Source organism: Periplaneta americana, chromosome 6 (genome assembly GCF_040183065.1).
Source record: "Periplaneta americana isolate PAMFEO1 chromosome 6, P.americana_PAMFEO1_priV1, whole genome shotgun sequence".
Taxonomy (NCBI): Eukaryota; Metazoa; Arthropoda; class Insecta; order Blattodea; family Blattidae; genus Periplaneta; species Periplaneta americana.
Genome location: NC_091122.1, coordinates 110,559,687 through 110,576,954, shown reverse-complemented (window position 1 = coordinate 110,576,954; position 17,268 = coordinate 110,559,687).

Below are 17,268 nucleotides of genomic sequence, written 5' to 3'. Positions count from 1 at the left end.
AATTATTGTTGGAAGAATAAAATCCTATTGTTGAGTGGAAATGAAATTTACAATATATTTAATAGCGCTGGTGATAATGAATATACATCTGTGTGTGTGCGTGCGTGTGAGGTCGCATTTAGTAAAAGAATTGGAATATCTTTGGATTTCATAACATTAAATAAAAGTTTTTTGTTCACACAGTCAAAAACTATTTCGTATTCTATAAGTAAAAGTTTGGTTGTCAGTAATACAACAAGACTAAATGAAAAAGAAGTTCAGAAGGTACAAGGATAATGGGTGAGGATTAGTACCAACGACTCCAAGAATGAAAAACAAGCAGGAAGAGGAATAGAAATGACTATATATATATATATATATATATATATATATATATAGAGAGAGAGAGAGAGAGAGAGAGAGAGAGAGAAAGTTTAAACTAAGGTAAAGGTGATGAACTCTGGAGCCAATTCACACTGTAATCTTTGCAATAATATTTAGTTATTATTAGTATAATATAAAGAAAGCATTACTTCCGTGGATAATATGTTTTTATAGAAACATTACACACATTCAGTAACAAAATACTAAATGAAATCAGGTTATGCATGAACAAGGACTGGAAATTGTTAACCTTTTCATACACACACACTCACAGACACAGAATGGCATGTTCACGTAGCCTATAGAATGTACGGCTCGGGCCTAGAGCGGCAGATTTTCAGGGCAGGAGTTTGTTTAGCACAAAACACGCTCTTTATGTAGCTCACACTGAACAGATTTGCCATTTCCTTTGTGGACTGTAAACATATCAACGCCGGGTCAGATTCTTGTAAACACACACACATGCGTGTGCAGCGGTAATTAAAATGGTGATTATTAGGGCAACTATAAAGCGTGAAATGCATTAAAAGCATAATGGAACTTCACGCATGTGATTAACTTTCAGCGTGAAATTTATTTGGCTTGAATATATCATTTACAAAGTCATAATAAAGTACAATTTACAAAAAAAAACAAAGCCTAACAGATGATATTAAATGTTTCATACCAGATCTCTAAACTTTAATAACTACGAGTGGTTAAAAATAACGTACGGCTTTGAAAGAAAATCAGCTCCCACTTATTTTTAAGTTAATTTTATCTGATTTCTTTCATGCTTATATTTGTTTTATTTTCTCCTACAAACCTACTTATTTAATTGGAAATGCATGATTTTACCTTAAAAACAAGGAAAAAGTGCTTCATTTTCAAGATAAATTGTTAAACAATTTTAATTGGTTACTTTACGATGCTTTCTCAACTAATATGTTAATATACAGTCTTGATGAGATGAAAGTGATAATGCCACGAAAATAGTCCAGGATCCAACGCCGAAAGTCATCCAGCATTTGCTCGTAATGGATTAAGGGAAAACTCGAAATAAACCTCAACCAAGTAACATGTCCCAATTAGGATTTGAACCCGGACCCGTTCGTTTTTGTCACCGCTGGATTAGATCTTCAGCCTGTCACGTAGGCGGTCCGAATTCGATTCCCGGTCAGGCCTGATTAAATAAGCTCGCAGTTGAAATTTTTATCCGAGTTCTCCCTTTTCCCCATATTTGTTGTCTACATTTCTTCATTTTTTCAACATTCCATTATTTTCCCCTAACGACGGTTGGCGACGCGCGGAGGGAGCTGGCCTAGGGATGGGTAATGTTTCCTGCTTGAAACCTGGTTATTCACCGAACCTTAGTGTAGTCAGCCGGTGTGAGTTTGGGAATGCGCCTAGCTTGAGGGTTAATGCAATAGATCTTGAAAGGTCACAGTGCTGGGTCGTAGTATCCCCCTCCAGAAATGCCATTCATTCCATTCCAACTGTCCGATAGAATAATGTATTCAGCACAGATAGTAGCGAAGGATCCCCGACAAGTGTCTTACCTCACTCTGAGGTCACCTTCGAACTCGATTTATAAACGCTACAACTTTCAAAGTATATAAACATGGCACATCGATAAGGATTCTACATTTTTATGGATGCACTGCTCCGCTCTGATATATGCTACGTCTTTCTACAGTTTCCAATCTCTCCTATTCCCTCTCTTCCATACACAGATAGGCAGATGTTACTCTGCGCAACATTTCACAAGGTACAAATGGCCGGCGGGAAATTTGCGAGCCCATAACAATTCCTGGATACACTTACATAATCACATCTCTTTACTATTTGTATATATCTTACTTTCAAAGTAAAATCCTTCAAGTTACGTGACCTAAACATGTAACTCTTTGGCTCCGAACAGACTTACAAATACCGGGTGTCCAAAAAATCTCATTAATTTTGCTATCAAAATTGATACTCTTGATCTGTTTCAGATTACGCGAGAGATACGCTCACAAAAGAAGAAATAGTGTATGCTTTTAAGAGGGAACACACAAAGCAAAAATATTTTATGCTCGACCATGCCGAAATGTAGTAATTATACACCTGGTAGCAGCCCTTTAATGGAAAGTACAACTATTCATTAAAGTTCAGGTGTTCCACCAATCAGAAAATACCATTGTAGCAATATGAAAGCGCAAGTATCGATTATTCTCGGATATGCAATCGAAAGACAACTAATTCTGTTACTATAATAATTAGCGTTAATTGTAAATAATACTCAAATAAATTCAATTTGTCATCTCGTTTTTCAATGTCTAAATTCAATTTGAAGGTTATATCAAGATTAATGTTTATTTTACTCTCTAGATTATATGTCAAGGTCAATGTCGACATTTGTTTCTCGGAAAAAATCAATACTTTCGCGTCTGCGCACATCTCACAATTTACGAGGTATTGCACAAGGTCAGTTCCGCTCCTCAGTCAGATAAGAATAACATGAATACTTATGAATAATTTCAAGTTAGAAATATGGTAGAGCATAAAAAGTCGTATGAAACTTGACTATAATGGTAATTAAGACGCTCGTATGAAAATTATGAAACTCGCTTGCACTCGTTTCATAAACATACTCTCATCTTAATTACTACCATTAAGGCTCGTTGCATAATGTACTATTAACAGATGAATGGGAAGAGCTGCAAAAGATGGTGTTTTAAGTACACAAAAAATCATAGTATTAACTTAATTGAACCATTTAATATGTGGCGCACTTGAGGTCATTATAATATACATGCTGCAAATTTATTTCAAGAGATCTTTTGAACGACAGAAAGAGTAATTTCTGATATAAGGCAGTCACTTAAAGTGTATTAAAATGCATCGCAAAAACTTGACAATTGAAAAGCTCAGCAGTAAAACTATTTCAGTTCTTTCATCAAAATGGTTTGAAAAATTCCTGGACAAATGTGTATTTCGATAGAGCTGTGCAACAACTGAAGAACCAGCAAAATAACTTTTTAGAGATATTGAGGTATATTCGATTGAAATTGATTATACACTACAGTACCAATTTTGCTCGCATTCAACTGAATCTGAGCATAAAAGAAAATAATTTCATTATCAAAAGAGGTCATTAATTACCATTGTAATAAATTTAATATAATATAAATTTTTGCAATAACAAACTATGTGTTGGTCTGTTGCCGCAGAAAACAAAATGGAGAAAGAAAAACAAGCTAACAAGAACTAAAACTAAATGTTGAGAGTGAAAAACAAGGAATCATGTTTTGTTTTCAGGTATTTTTAAAATAGTTTCAACTATTCGCTTTGTAGAAGACACCAAAATCTCATTTTTACAAAATTACTAGTTGATCTATTGTTACACGCGGCCTAGAATCGGATTTCAAGTCCAGATGCGACCCCGGAAGCTTTAGGCCAGAACTGTACACGATTTGTACTCACTGAGCAGACTCGCGATTCGCGAGCGGAACAGTTTGCTGAGAACGCTCGGCTGCCGTAAGGAAAAGGAGTGAGAAGGGACAGAAGTAAAAGAAGAGTTGACAGTTTACAGGCACTGAAAATGTATACACATACACAGAAGAAAGAGCTTCTTCTTATGGAGTTAGAATTAATTTATTTTCTTTGTATTTATTTTGAGAGTATATTGGTCAGAGTCCTATATATTGAAAGAAATGGAAAGAAATAAAGTTTCCTACCTATGCAAATTTTGAATTTAATTTCATTAACTTTATTTTCATTCCAGATGTAAAAATATTTTTTTCAATGTATTTTACGTTTAACACTGCGATCCTGTTTCATTAGTAACATTATTGGTGGTGGTAGTTGTTTCATTATTATTATTATTATTATTATTATTATTATTATTATTATATTATTACTAATATTATTATTATTATTATTATCATCATCAACATTACTTTTATTATTATTATTATTATTATTATTATTATTATTATTATTATTGTTTGCTGTTATTATCTGCTTCTAACTGTTGCATTTCTGATTTAAATAATTTTTATGAACTGTAGAAACATATTGCACATAAATAAATAAATATTAAAATGTTTTAAAATTGTAATACAGAATTACTAAGTATAATGAATTGTATGTTTATAATTTTGTAGCATTTTATAAATAAAACTAAAATGTATATTTTAAATGCTTAAAACCAGTCAACATGTGACGATACATTTATAACCTACCTCAGGGACTAGAGATAGTTTTAACCCGTCAACTTGAGCACAGATCTATTGTTTGAGTACATAGCCCTAACAAAACATTATGTAAACAAAAGGAAATGAGAGGTTATCTCTGGGAAAATAACTTACAGTTACAAGCTGTGCTGAAGTTTACTCAGTCTTCTGGGAACGCATTCTTGTCCGTTCCACCAAATTGTGAGATAGCCTCCTCAATATGTGAACGTCGATATAGTTTTATTTTGGCTGTGATGTTCGTCCGGAGATCCTGGATGGCTTATGGCCTGTTTCTGTAGATTCTTTCCTTGAGCGATTCCCACAGAAAATGAGTTAACATCAAGTCTGGTGACCTTGGAGGCCACAGATCTTTAGAGAAAACACGCTCCTGGAAGAAGCTGCTGATGTGTGCCAAGGATTCATTAGAGGTGTGACATGTGGCGCTATACTGTTGAAAATATCCGACTGTAAGCTCCATATCGTCTAGTTGCTCCATGAAGTCCTTGACAATGTTCTTAAAGACATGAGTATGTACAATTTCTCTGTGGTCGGATACTGCACACCCACTCCAACAGTTTCTGGATGAAGTGAGGTTTCATGTTACATATGAGGATTTTCTGACGTCCATAATTTTGTGTTTTAAGAACTTACATAGCCTGAGAGATAAATAGTTATGTAACAATAATGAACATTATAACAATGTATCGAAAATAATCTGTCATACGACAGTATCCGCTGAAACTCCAATTTCATGCATAATTTCAGTGTACTTACAAATTTTTTTTAATAGTCACCTATGGACGCAGAGTTAGGGATATAGCTAATTACAAATTGGAATATTCCACTGAAACATTATGTACGTTTATATGCTTATAACTTATAATAAGGAATCGACTGAGTCACTGGCTGAAAATACTGCCTACTGAAGGATGCACTGGAAGGTATGGTGAACGGGATAAAAGTTCGAAGCAGAAGAAGATAGCTGATGACAGACATCATTAAGATACATGGATCATATGCTTACATTCAGATGAAGGCGGAAAATGGCATTTATTTAGCTGTGACATCTAGTGACATCTTCAGGTAGAATATTTGAGCACAAGTTTCTGGGGTGAAAATTTAATACTTCTACCATTCTACCAACGGTTCAGCTGCACTCGTATACTCTTTTTCATGAGAGCGACAGCCCATAAAGGACCTAGTTCAACAAGCCGATTGGTAGCCTAAAGTCCGTATGCCTCAGCAGAGATCATTCCTTCAGCCGTTATAAATAGCTCGCGGAACCAATTTCGCTACTTATCGTAACTCCTCAAATTCATTGCGGTGCTGGACGGGCACCGGTCCCGTACACAGACCCAAATTTCGTGACGAAATTCTTTCCATATGAAGACTTAAACCAACGGGCATTTCGTTACGCGAGTGCTAGGCATGAAGATTTCGACCACGACGCTACGGCGCAGACTTCATGGTATCATTCCACCCAATTCAAAGCTTCTTCTTTCATCGCAAACTCTGGCTTTGTGTTTAAATCTTGGTCTCCATGGCGACAACACTTTATCATATACACCTGTATATTCGGTAGCTATGTTTCATATAAGCCCGTTATATCGATCGTGTTTAGAGCTCCGAAATAATAATAAAAAGTGAGGAAGCTCCGACTCTGCGGAACTCTTGAACACTGCCTTTACAGAGGCATTTCCCGGGTCCCTATTCATTAATATTTGTTAGTAAATCGTAGCCAACCGGCACTGTACTGTTCACGTGTTTTAATTAATATTTCTCCCCCCTCTTCCCCGTCAAATGCATGCAGCTGTAGCAAGAGAATAAGCAGACAGAACGCAAAAGTGGCCTAAGTAACAATTATGCCTGCGGCGAGGAAAACTGTATTTTTCTCAACCTCTGACCAACAAATCTTTTTTTTTAAATCAGTTATTTAACGACGCTGTATCAAGGGAAAGGTTATCTAATGACTGTAGATTCTGTAATAGCGGGACGATTCCCAGGAGTCAGCTCACGTGAACACAGCACCAACAATTAAAATAAACGTGTTACTACTAGATTATTATTTTGAGGATCCCTGTTTATTTTTAATACCAACTACGCAAACGTATCCAATAATGTTCCGAACGATTCGTGAATCCTATGCTTACTAAAAGGATAACTTTAAGACTTCGTGTGATCCAATAAATAAATACATAAATAATTCGTATAACTCATCATCAGGTCTAATGGACCAGGTCAAGAGTATAGCTGACGAACAGATGATTTTTTGTCTCTCGTTGATCGTCACTCGTCAGATAGATGGAAATATCACAATGGAAATACGACCGCATTTGTCAACTTATGAATCTACCCATCCGTCTACTTACATAATATATGTCCACTTATGTATCTATCCATCAATTTGTCTTAACAAATATAAATTACAATCGGGAAGAAATTAAACACAGAATAAATATGGGAAAATGCCTGTTATTATTCGGTTGAGAAACTTTTGTCAACTAGTCTGCTGTCAAAAAATCTAAAAGTTAGAATTTATAAAAGAGTTATATTACCGGTTGTTCTGTATGGTTGTGAAACTTGCACTCTCACTTTGGGAGAGGAACAGAGATTAAAGGTGTCTGAGAATAAGGTTCTTAGGAAAATATTTGGTGCTAAGAGGTATGAAGTTACAGGAGAATGGAGAAAGTAACACAACGCAGAACTGCACGCATTGTATTCTTCACCTGACATAATTAGAAACATTAAATCCAGACTTTGAGGTGGGCAGGGCATGTAGCAAGTATGTGCGAATCCAGAAATGCATATAGAGTGTTCATTGGGAGACCGGGGGTAAAATGACCTTTCGGGAGGCTGAGACGTAGATGGGAAAATAATATTAAAATGGATTTGAGGGAGGTGAGATATGATGATAGAGACTGGATTAATCTTGCACAGGATAGGGACAGATGGCGGGCTTATGTGAGGGCGATAATGAACCTCCGGGTTTCTTAAAAGCCATTTGTAAATAAGTATGTATACCTTATTTTATTTCAAGGAGTGCAGTTCGGTGTTCAAATGAGCCACCGAACTGCACTCCTTGAAATAAAATAAGGTATATCTATCCATCAATTTGTCTACTTATGTATACATTCATCAAATCCATCAATCTGTCTACTTATGTATCTACCTATCAATCTGTATTTTTATGAATCTAGACTTGATTTGTCTACTTATGTATCTATCCATCAATTTGTGTATTTACTGTATGTATCTGTCTATTTATGAATGCATTCATGAATTTGTCTATTTATGAATCTAACCATCTATCTGTCTACTTATGTATCTATCCATCAATATATCTATTTATGTATCCGTCTACTTATGTATCTAACTATCAATCTATCTAACTATCAATCTATCTATCTATCTATCTATCTATCTATCTATCTATCTATCTATCTATCTATCTATCTATCTATCTATCTATCTATCTATCTATCTATCTATCTATCTATCTATCTATCTATCTATCTATCTATCTATCTATCTATCTATCTATCTATCTATCTATCTATCTATCTATCTATCTATCTATCTATCTATCTATCTATCTATCTATCTATCTATCTATCTATCTATCTATCTATCTATCTATCTATCTATCTATCTATCTATCTATCTATCTATCTATCTATCTATCTATCTATCTATCTATCTATCTATCTATCTATCTATCTATCTATCTATCTATCTATCTATCTATCTATCTATCTATCTATCTATCTATCTATCTATCTATCTATCTATCTATCTATCTATCTATCTATCTATCTATCTATCTATCTATCTATCTATCTATCTATCTATCTATCTATCTATCTATCTATCTATCTATCTATCTATCTATCTATCTATCTATCTATCTATCTATCTATCTATCTATCTATCTATCTATCTATCTATCTATCTATCTATCTATCTATCTATCTATCTATCTATCTATCTATCTATCTATCTATCTATCTATCTATCTATCTATCTATCTATCTATCTATCTATCTATCTATCTATCTATCTATCTATCTATCTATCTATCTATCTATCTATCTATCTATCTATCTATCTATCTATCTATCTATCTATCTATCTATCTATCTATCTATCTATCTATCTATCTATCTATCTATCTATCTATCTATCTATCTATCTATCTATCTATCTATCTATCTATCTATCTATCTATCTATCTATCTATCTATCTATCTATCTATCTATCTATCTATCTATCTGTCTGTCTCTTTCTGTCTATCTATCAATTTGCTTACTTATTTATCTGTCTACTTATGTATCTGTACACTTACGTGTCTATCAATCTATCTATTTATGTATCTGCTTACTTATGTAACTATCCATCAAGCTATCTACTTATGTATCTGTCTACTTATGTCTATCCATCAATCTATCTACTTACGTATCATATCTAACTATCCATCTGTCTACTTATATATGTCTACTTATGTATATATCCATCAATCTATCTACTTATGTATCTATCCATCAATCTATATACATATGTATCTATCCATCAATCTGTCTACTTATGTATTTATCCATCAATCTGTAAGGTCATGTATCTACCCATTAATGTATCTACCTACGTACCTGCCTACATATGTATCAATCTATCTACGTATCTATCTACCTACCTACCTATCCATCTATCCGTTCATCCAACCATCCACCCACCCATCCATTCATCCATCCATCCCTCCATCTGTCTGTATTTCTATTTATTTATTCATATCATAATATCTGAAAAAAAAAAAAAACGGGCTTATGTGAGGGCAGCAATGAACCTGCGGGTTCCTTAAAAGCCATTTGTAAGTAAGTAAGTAAGAATATCTCAAAAGTCTTCTCCTGTAAATGGTCCACACACTTATCTTCCGGGTTGCTAAGCAATGAGCGACTTCTTTGTGTGTTTTGTTTATTTTGTTAAGAAACACAGTACAAAAAGATTTCACATCTTATCTGTTTGCAGTACACAGTGTTATTATACCTTCAGTTTGTCATTGAAAATGTGTGTGTATCTAATACGTAGTCACTTCACTTGTGTGATTTGAGTTCCGCATACTGCGGATAGATAGCATATTCAAGTTACACACCACTTCGGCGGGCCACGTTATGCATGATGTGCATCTGTGAAGAATTATGTCGTCTATTAGGGTGAGTGTATGTGTAAGAGTTCGTGTAAGTGTAGTATAAGGAATGGGTGAGGATGATGATGGTGAGGAAGGGAGAAGGATAAACTCGGTCCCGGCACGTAGTTTACTCCTGTCGAATAGCACCAAGGGGGACGCCAGGCTTAAAGTCCCCATCCGAAAGACGAATCTCTATCAACAGTGAAATAGTATGTCTTCTCATCATATGCACTGCGGAGAGATTTGGAATTTAACCCAGTTATATTGGTGCACAATTTAGTGATTAGAAGTTTTGCAGCGCCGTCTCTCCTAGTCCCAAGGTAGAAATTTTACAGGAAAATTTCTGACCCCGCCGGGAATCGAACTTGGGCCGGCTAGTCTGGAGGCAGACGTGCTACCACAGAGCTAACTCGGCGGACTTCATTGAAACTGTACGACAACACAACCGCAATTTGAGTGTTTCTTAATTTCTCTTGGATGAAAACATGTGTGTTTAATCAGTAGATGATGAAATTATTGAAGTGGAAAGTGGACGGATAGTCAATAGTAGGACTGTACTAGCTTAAGCGATTAAATAGTGGAGTCCTAAGTTTTGAAAATAAACCTAGATCAGAAAGACCCGCCTATTCTAAAAAATGAGGAGATATCCACCAAGAGAAGCCACTTGTCATTAACAGTAAATTATTGCCAAATATTACTGATGCTTCTATGACAACAGTTTGTCACCCCTTCACCAAATTTGGATCACATCTGAATAGTCACAAGTAAAACGTATAAACTCCCCGTAGCACAATTATAAGAGGAAATTTTTGAGACAGCCTAATATAACTCATTTATTATTTATTTCTTTTATTAAATAACACCTATGGAAAGATTATTCAATGAGGTTATAAATATTGTAAGGTCATAATATAAAATAAGGAAAACCAATAGCTAGTTTGGGATAAATCCGCTTAACATTCCCATAAGTATCTCAGCGAAACACACTATATATAATATTTCTTCAGATGTACGGTACTGCATAATAGCAGTTGAGAGAAATATTATCTTAGAAAACAATCTGACAAAAACTGTAGTTAAAAATACTAATGATACGAACAAATGACGTTAGAGTAAAGGCATTAATGTCTTTTCCAGCTTAAATAAGGGAGAAAAAAATAATAATGAAATTACAAATGATCGTTAAGGTCTGCCACGACGTCGCATTAAGAAGAAATGCGCAACAAGTCCTTCGGGCTACTGCAGTGCATGCAATCCTTGCCAAGGCAAAAGTCTTGCAGCCGAGTGTAATGCCAAGAAACAAGTAATAAGCGCATAATCCGATGGCTCGTTTACAAGCTTCGGAGCCGGGTTCATGAATGAAAAGAATCCCGATCATTAACAAAAGAGCTGAAGGTTTTTTATAATTGAAGAAACTTCACTGATGACCCTTCCTATATCTGCAGTTAGCTGTAGAGGAACCGACATTAAAGAGAGCATATGAAATGCAACGTCGATTGTCTTCTATTTTTATAAATGACTACTATCTCAAGAAGTTAACGGCGATGCTGTTATGTTCTGTACAAAAGTAAGTCGCCAACTTCAATATGAATGAGTAGTGACATCAGTTTATTTTGTTCTGTTGTATGCTACATCATTCTACCAGAAAGAAATAAAATTCAGTAATTCGTGTTAAAATATACAGAGTGAACCGTAAGTAATGTGCAAATCTGACCTTCAGGAAAAACTCTCTGTGAAGCTGACTTGAATAATTTCAAGGGAAAAATTGTTCAGGGGCCGGGTATCGATCCCGGGACGCTTCACTTAGCGCACGAATGCTCTACCGACTGAGCTACGCAGGAACTACACCCGACACCGTGCCAATTTTTTCCCCTTTATATCCCTTTTTTGAGGAAAGCCAGATTTGCATAATATATACGTCAGTGTAGGTACGTTAACAGAAAACCACAACAATTCAAGTCACACAAAGTTGGGTTTCTGGCGCCTTGTCAGCCCACTTGAGTTGTGTGGATATAAAGGGAAAAAATGGGGTTGTTGTCAGGTGTAGTTCCTGGGTAGCTCAGTCGGTAGAGATCCCGGGATCGACACCCGTCCACGGAACAATTTTTCCCTTGAAATTATACGTAAATTATGTCATTAATTTCAGGCAGTTATTCTTTACATATTTCAAACAAAAAAGTTTAATACAAATTTTCTCGTAGCGTGTTTTGGAAAAGCCAATGATTTTAGTTCCCAATATGCTCAGTAAATTTAAGAGAACAGTATATCGTGTTAATAAATGATTGAAAGAATTTTATTTCAGTTTTTTCTAAACGAGAAGTTACATTTGTTCGGCTCAAATTGCTGCACACTTAAAGAACAAAACTAAAATTATTTCAATTATACTTATTATTATCATAATACACTGTTATTTTAAACTGACTGGGTATATTGGGAATCAGTCAATGACTCTCTTAAAATATGCTATGAAATGTTTAATATAAAACAATATTCATCTCGAAATGAAAGCAAAAACGAGTAAATTGTATCAAATCTTTTTGTTTGAAATATCTTAAAGAATAACCCCCCTCCGAAATTAATGACATTACTTACGGTTCACTCCTGTATAGACGACACTTTGAAATGTTATTGTTGTATTACTATTACGCATAGCATGTACATACAGTCTAGACTAGACCAGCAACGGCGAAGTGTGAAGAGACATCTTAACTCCAGTATTAACACTTATAGCTTATCTTCCTTTACTCTTCAAATATTTAGATGACGAGTAGAATGAGAATGTATAACACACGTCAATATAATATGTGTCCAACATTTCGTCGTCACTAAATATTAAAGTCATAAAGAATAACGATGTTTTTAAGTTATTTATTTATTTATTTATATATTTATTTATTTATTTATTTATTATAAATAAAGAACAAAAATGTTTTAGCCACTATCGTAAGAGCCAGGCTCGTGCACGGTGTGGTTTTAGCCAATAATAGAACATAAAATTTACAAAGACTGTTTACTAAATACACTAATTAACTTAATTCAAACCTACAGCTAACACACAAGAGAAAAAATAAAGAGAAAAAGAGAAAAAAACGCATTTAATATAAATTGACAATCATACAGAAACCAATGACATTCAATAAAAACATGAATATGGTCGACAGAAATAAAAAGATAAAAAATACACTATTTGTTAATATTATATATCATGAATAATTTTATAAATTTCTTTTTTAAAAGGTTCACTTTTAAAATATTTCAAATTTGGAAAATGATTTGTAGTTTTATTGGGCCGAAACTAGCACCATGTTTAAGTGCTGCACTGGTGTAACATTTAGGCTCAATCAATGGGAGAGCACACTTTTGTCTTCGAGTATGATGTTCATGTCGATTAGATTTATATTTTATTTGATTTCTATGGTAGTAAGTTAGTAAACTATATTTATAAATTTCATCAATAGTCAACAGTCGCATGCCAATGCCCATTAGTACACCAATTAATACCAATGGTGGGGTCAGTGACTGACCCCACGTATTTTATATCGTTTCTGCAATTAAACTGTATAAACTATATATTTTTGTAATCTTTATGGCTTAAGGAACTTTATATCAACTTTATTGAATGTATTTTGCTTTACAAAAATTTTTTTTGAACAGATACAAAAAAAAATAAACATTATAAGAGAAACAGGTATTCGGATACAATATTACTTGCTGTATTCAAGATTTATGCAAACAAAAACAATAATTCAGAATCACACTGCGAACAGGTTCTAATATTTTTTATTTTATTTTAGTAGGTTATTTTACGACGCTTTATCAACATGTTATGTTATTTAGCGTCTGGATGAGATGAAGGTGATAATGCCGGTGAAATTTGTCCGGGGCCCATCACCGAAAGTTATCCAGCATTTGCTCATTTTGGGTTGAGAGAAAACCCCCTAACAAACCTCAACCCGGTAACTTGCCCCGACCGGGAATCGAACCCGGGCCACCTGGTTTCGCGGCCAGATGTGCTAACCGTTACTCCACTGGTGTGGACAGGTTCTAATAGGGATGGACTCTTCTTTCGTCATATGAGCAGAACATAAATATGTACATATTACATGAAGTACAGGTCTTCATGTATTTGCGGTTCTTACTTCTTGGGCATAAATAACAACCACTTTTGTTTGGAATATTTGTCACTGCATTACGAGTTACTTTTCTGTGTGGTTCTGAACGTACAGTTCCTCTGCTCACTGCACCTTGGTCTAGATTGAAATTATAACCAAATATACATAAAGCATCTATATACTTTGTGTATAGGCCAACCGAATTTTCAGCACGCTTCTTTATATTTATGATGCAAAGTTGTCGACTCAGTTCTTTCAAAAAATTTTTCCTTCCAGAATCCTTTTTTTTTTTTTTTGGTACTGTTTAGTTTCATTAGTTTCACGAAACAATATATATGCATTATATGCTGCAATGTCAATGAGGTTGAATAGAACCGCCATTGGCCGTTGCCGCGTTCCTCTACAACAAGAGTATGTTCTTATGCATTTGTCAAGGACATCCTGCTTTAGTAGAATTGTGGAATAGGATTATATCTGGCTTATCGTCAGTCATCTTCATGTCACAATGTTGCGTGCAAAGGACTGTCACAACTTTTCCTTTCTTTGGGACATTGCTGACCAAGGTGGTATCTTCAGTGAAGGCGAATCTAACTGTTCCAGGTTGGGCATCTTTCAAAGAAACGGGGCGAAGCTCTGTTGATAAATCTCTTCTGTCACTTCGCATGGTGCCAACTGTAGTCACTTTCTCCTTCAACAATTCCGTTGCAAGGAACATGGTTATGAATTTCCTGTCCATTGTGATGTTTCGTCCTGATTGTTCCAAGTTAGACATATGAACCAACTTTTTCACTACTTCAGGACCACTGTTATGATGTCTTTGCTCAGATTCAAACTATCCTGCATAAGGGTCTGCTGCGAGGCAGTAGTTTGTGTTGGAATCACACAACAGGTTTACTTCTATCTCACATTTTCCTGGTTTGGTTGGGATATATAACCTAAATGGACAGCGCCCATGAAATGTTATTAGTTCTTTGTCAACAGTGACAGACTCGTTAGGGTTGTAAAAGATAGGAAACTTTCTCACCACCATATTCCAAATATCTCTGATAGGAGCAAATTTATCTCTCTTCTTCCGATCTTCACATGTAACTGAATTATCAAAACGCAGACATTTCAGTAACAATCTAAATTTATGTTCTGTAAGTGTAGCTCTATACAGTGGAAAATTTTCTTCACTATATAGCTCACTAACATTGTCTTTATTTTGTCAATTCACTTCACAGTTTAGAAGATGTCCAATAACACCTAAAACTTCCTCTTGGACAAAATCTTTCGAATTTCTAACACTGTCTTTATTTTGTCGATTCACCCCACAATTTAGAAGAAGTCCAGTAACACCTAAAATTTCTTCTTGAACAGAATCTTTCGTATTTCGAATAAATGCATCAGCACATGATTGCTTAAGTATTTCCAATCTCTGATTCGTGTGGATCAAAATAATATATAGAGCATCATGATCGAAATTCATACAGAATGCTTCCCTTGGAGTGTCAGGCTTCACTCCCGGTTTAGGTCCTCCCTGGGTTCTCATGATGTTAGCGGAGTGACGCCTTCTTTCATTTGTACTGGTTCATTTTTCCATTTATTACCAGATGTAGCTGTCATATTTCATATTTCCAGAGGGTTGGTCGTTTTTTGCTTCCGGACGTAGATGCCTTCATACGGGCTGGACTTCTAAAACAATAAGTATTTACATGCATCACGTACGTAACCAGAAACCTATTACTTTCTGACCAGTAGTTTATTTACAAAAAGAAAAATAGTGTTATTATACAAAGGAGTGAAGCAAACATTAGGTCTACCTTCTTCTTCCTCCGATTCACTTCTTTCTCTTGAAATATCTTGACCTTTAGGCTCCTGAATAACATCTTCAGCTTCGCCACAAGAACTGTCAAATAACGCCTCATCAATGTCTGCCTCTGTCATACACTTCTTCTTAGCCATATTTACTGACAAAGAAATAAATACAACCTCCTGGCTGCAATTATTAATGAAACTTAAATGGATATAAGAAATCCAATGCGCATGTACCCACAACAATCGCTATAACTCAACAATGGACTGCCACCAAAAGTTAATTTTCTACTACAGTGTGTAGAACACAACAACAAAAAATGTTAGAAAAGCATAGCATAAATTTCCCAGTAATAAAAGAGAAATCATTAAAGATATTCTCTGGGGTCAGTAACTGACCCCCCCCATTGGTATGCGACTGTTAATACCGTACTTTTAAATCTGTGTAAATTAAATTTGTTGGGTAATCCATATTTTTGGTCCCACAAATTGTTATTATTCTTCTATGTAATAAAATTAATGGATTAAGTACAAATGATGCTTCTCCACCCCAAATTTATTATACCATACTGTATTAATAATTGTACTAAAGCTAAAAATATTGTTGTCAATGCTTTTTTAGCGATAAAACACACTACGAATTCTGCATACGTAGGATGGGAAATTGTGATTGATGTAGTCTTTGCATAACCTAACAATATCTCAAATAAACTGTACTACACCCTTGGCGGAAAAATTTCTCTCTTATTTAGTCGCAAAAGCATGTCAAAATTTCAGGTAAACTGCGCAAACGCAATCTGCTCCCTGGCTCTATAAGGACTGAGGCAGAATGACTCTCTTGTCACCATCAGATTCAAAACAGTCATGCGTTAAGGCGCTTGCCTACCGATCCGGAGTTGTGCTCGGGTGCGGGTTCGATTCTCGCTTGAACCGATGATCTGGTGGTTTTTTTTAAGATTTTTTCCAAGCATCAGGCAAATGTCAGGTAATCTATGGCGAATCCTCTGTCTCATTTAGCCAAATATAATCTCGCTATCATCAAATCACCATCGAAGTTAAATAACCTCGTAGTTGATAAAGCGTCATTAAATAATCTAGTAAAAAAGTCACGTGGCTCTCCCAAATTTTGTGTCTACTAACTAGCAATGTGATGCTAACTCCATTATATCTGACAGAAGATATTCTTTGTGGTTTCCTCTGCCACCTCTTACAATTTTTGCACGAGCTTTGAATCAGTCTGTACATATTCAACATTTTTTCGTTCCTTGCTAGGCCACGATAAATTCTACGTCAACTACATTCAGAAAAACATAGAATGAAACAATATGTAATTCATATTTAAATACGAGATGTTTAAGTTTCCTGCGAAAGAAAGAATGTGAATTTTTCTCGACTATACAGAATATAGGCCTAACCTTAACTTTAATATAAATTTTATGTGTGGCAGAGGTTATCCGTATGGACATATTTTCATATTGGAACCCACATTCAGAAACGTTTCTTTATGTGTGTGCGCTAAGTAAAACTACAAAATATCAACACAAACCTTTGAATATGTCATTATTAAAGGTAGGAATGTATACCACAGCATGAGGATATTAGTTCAGTTGTGCTTAGATTGTC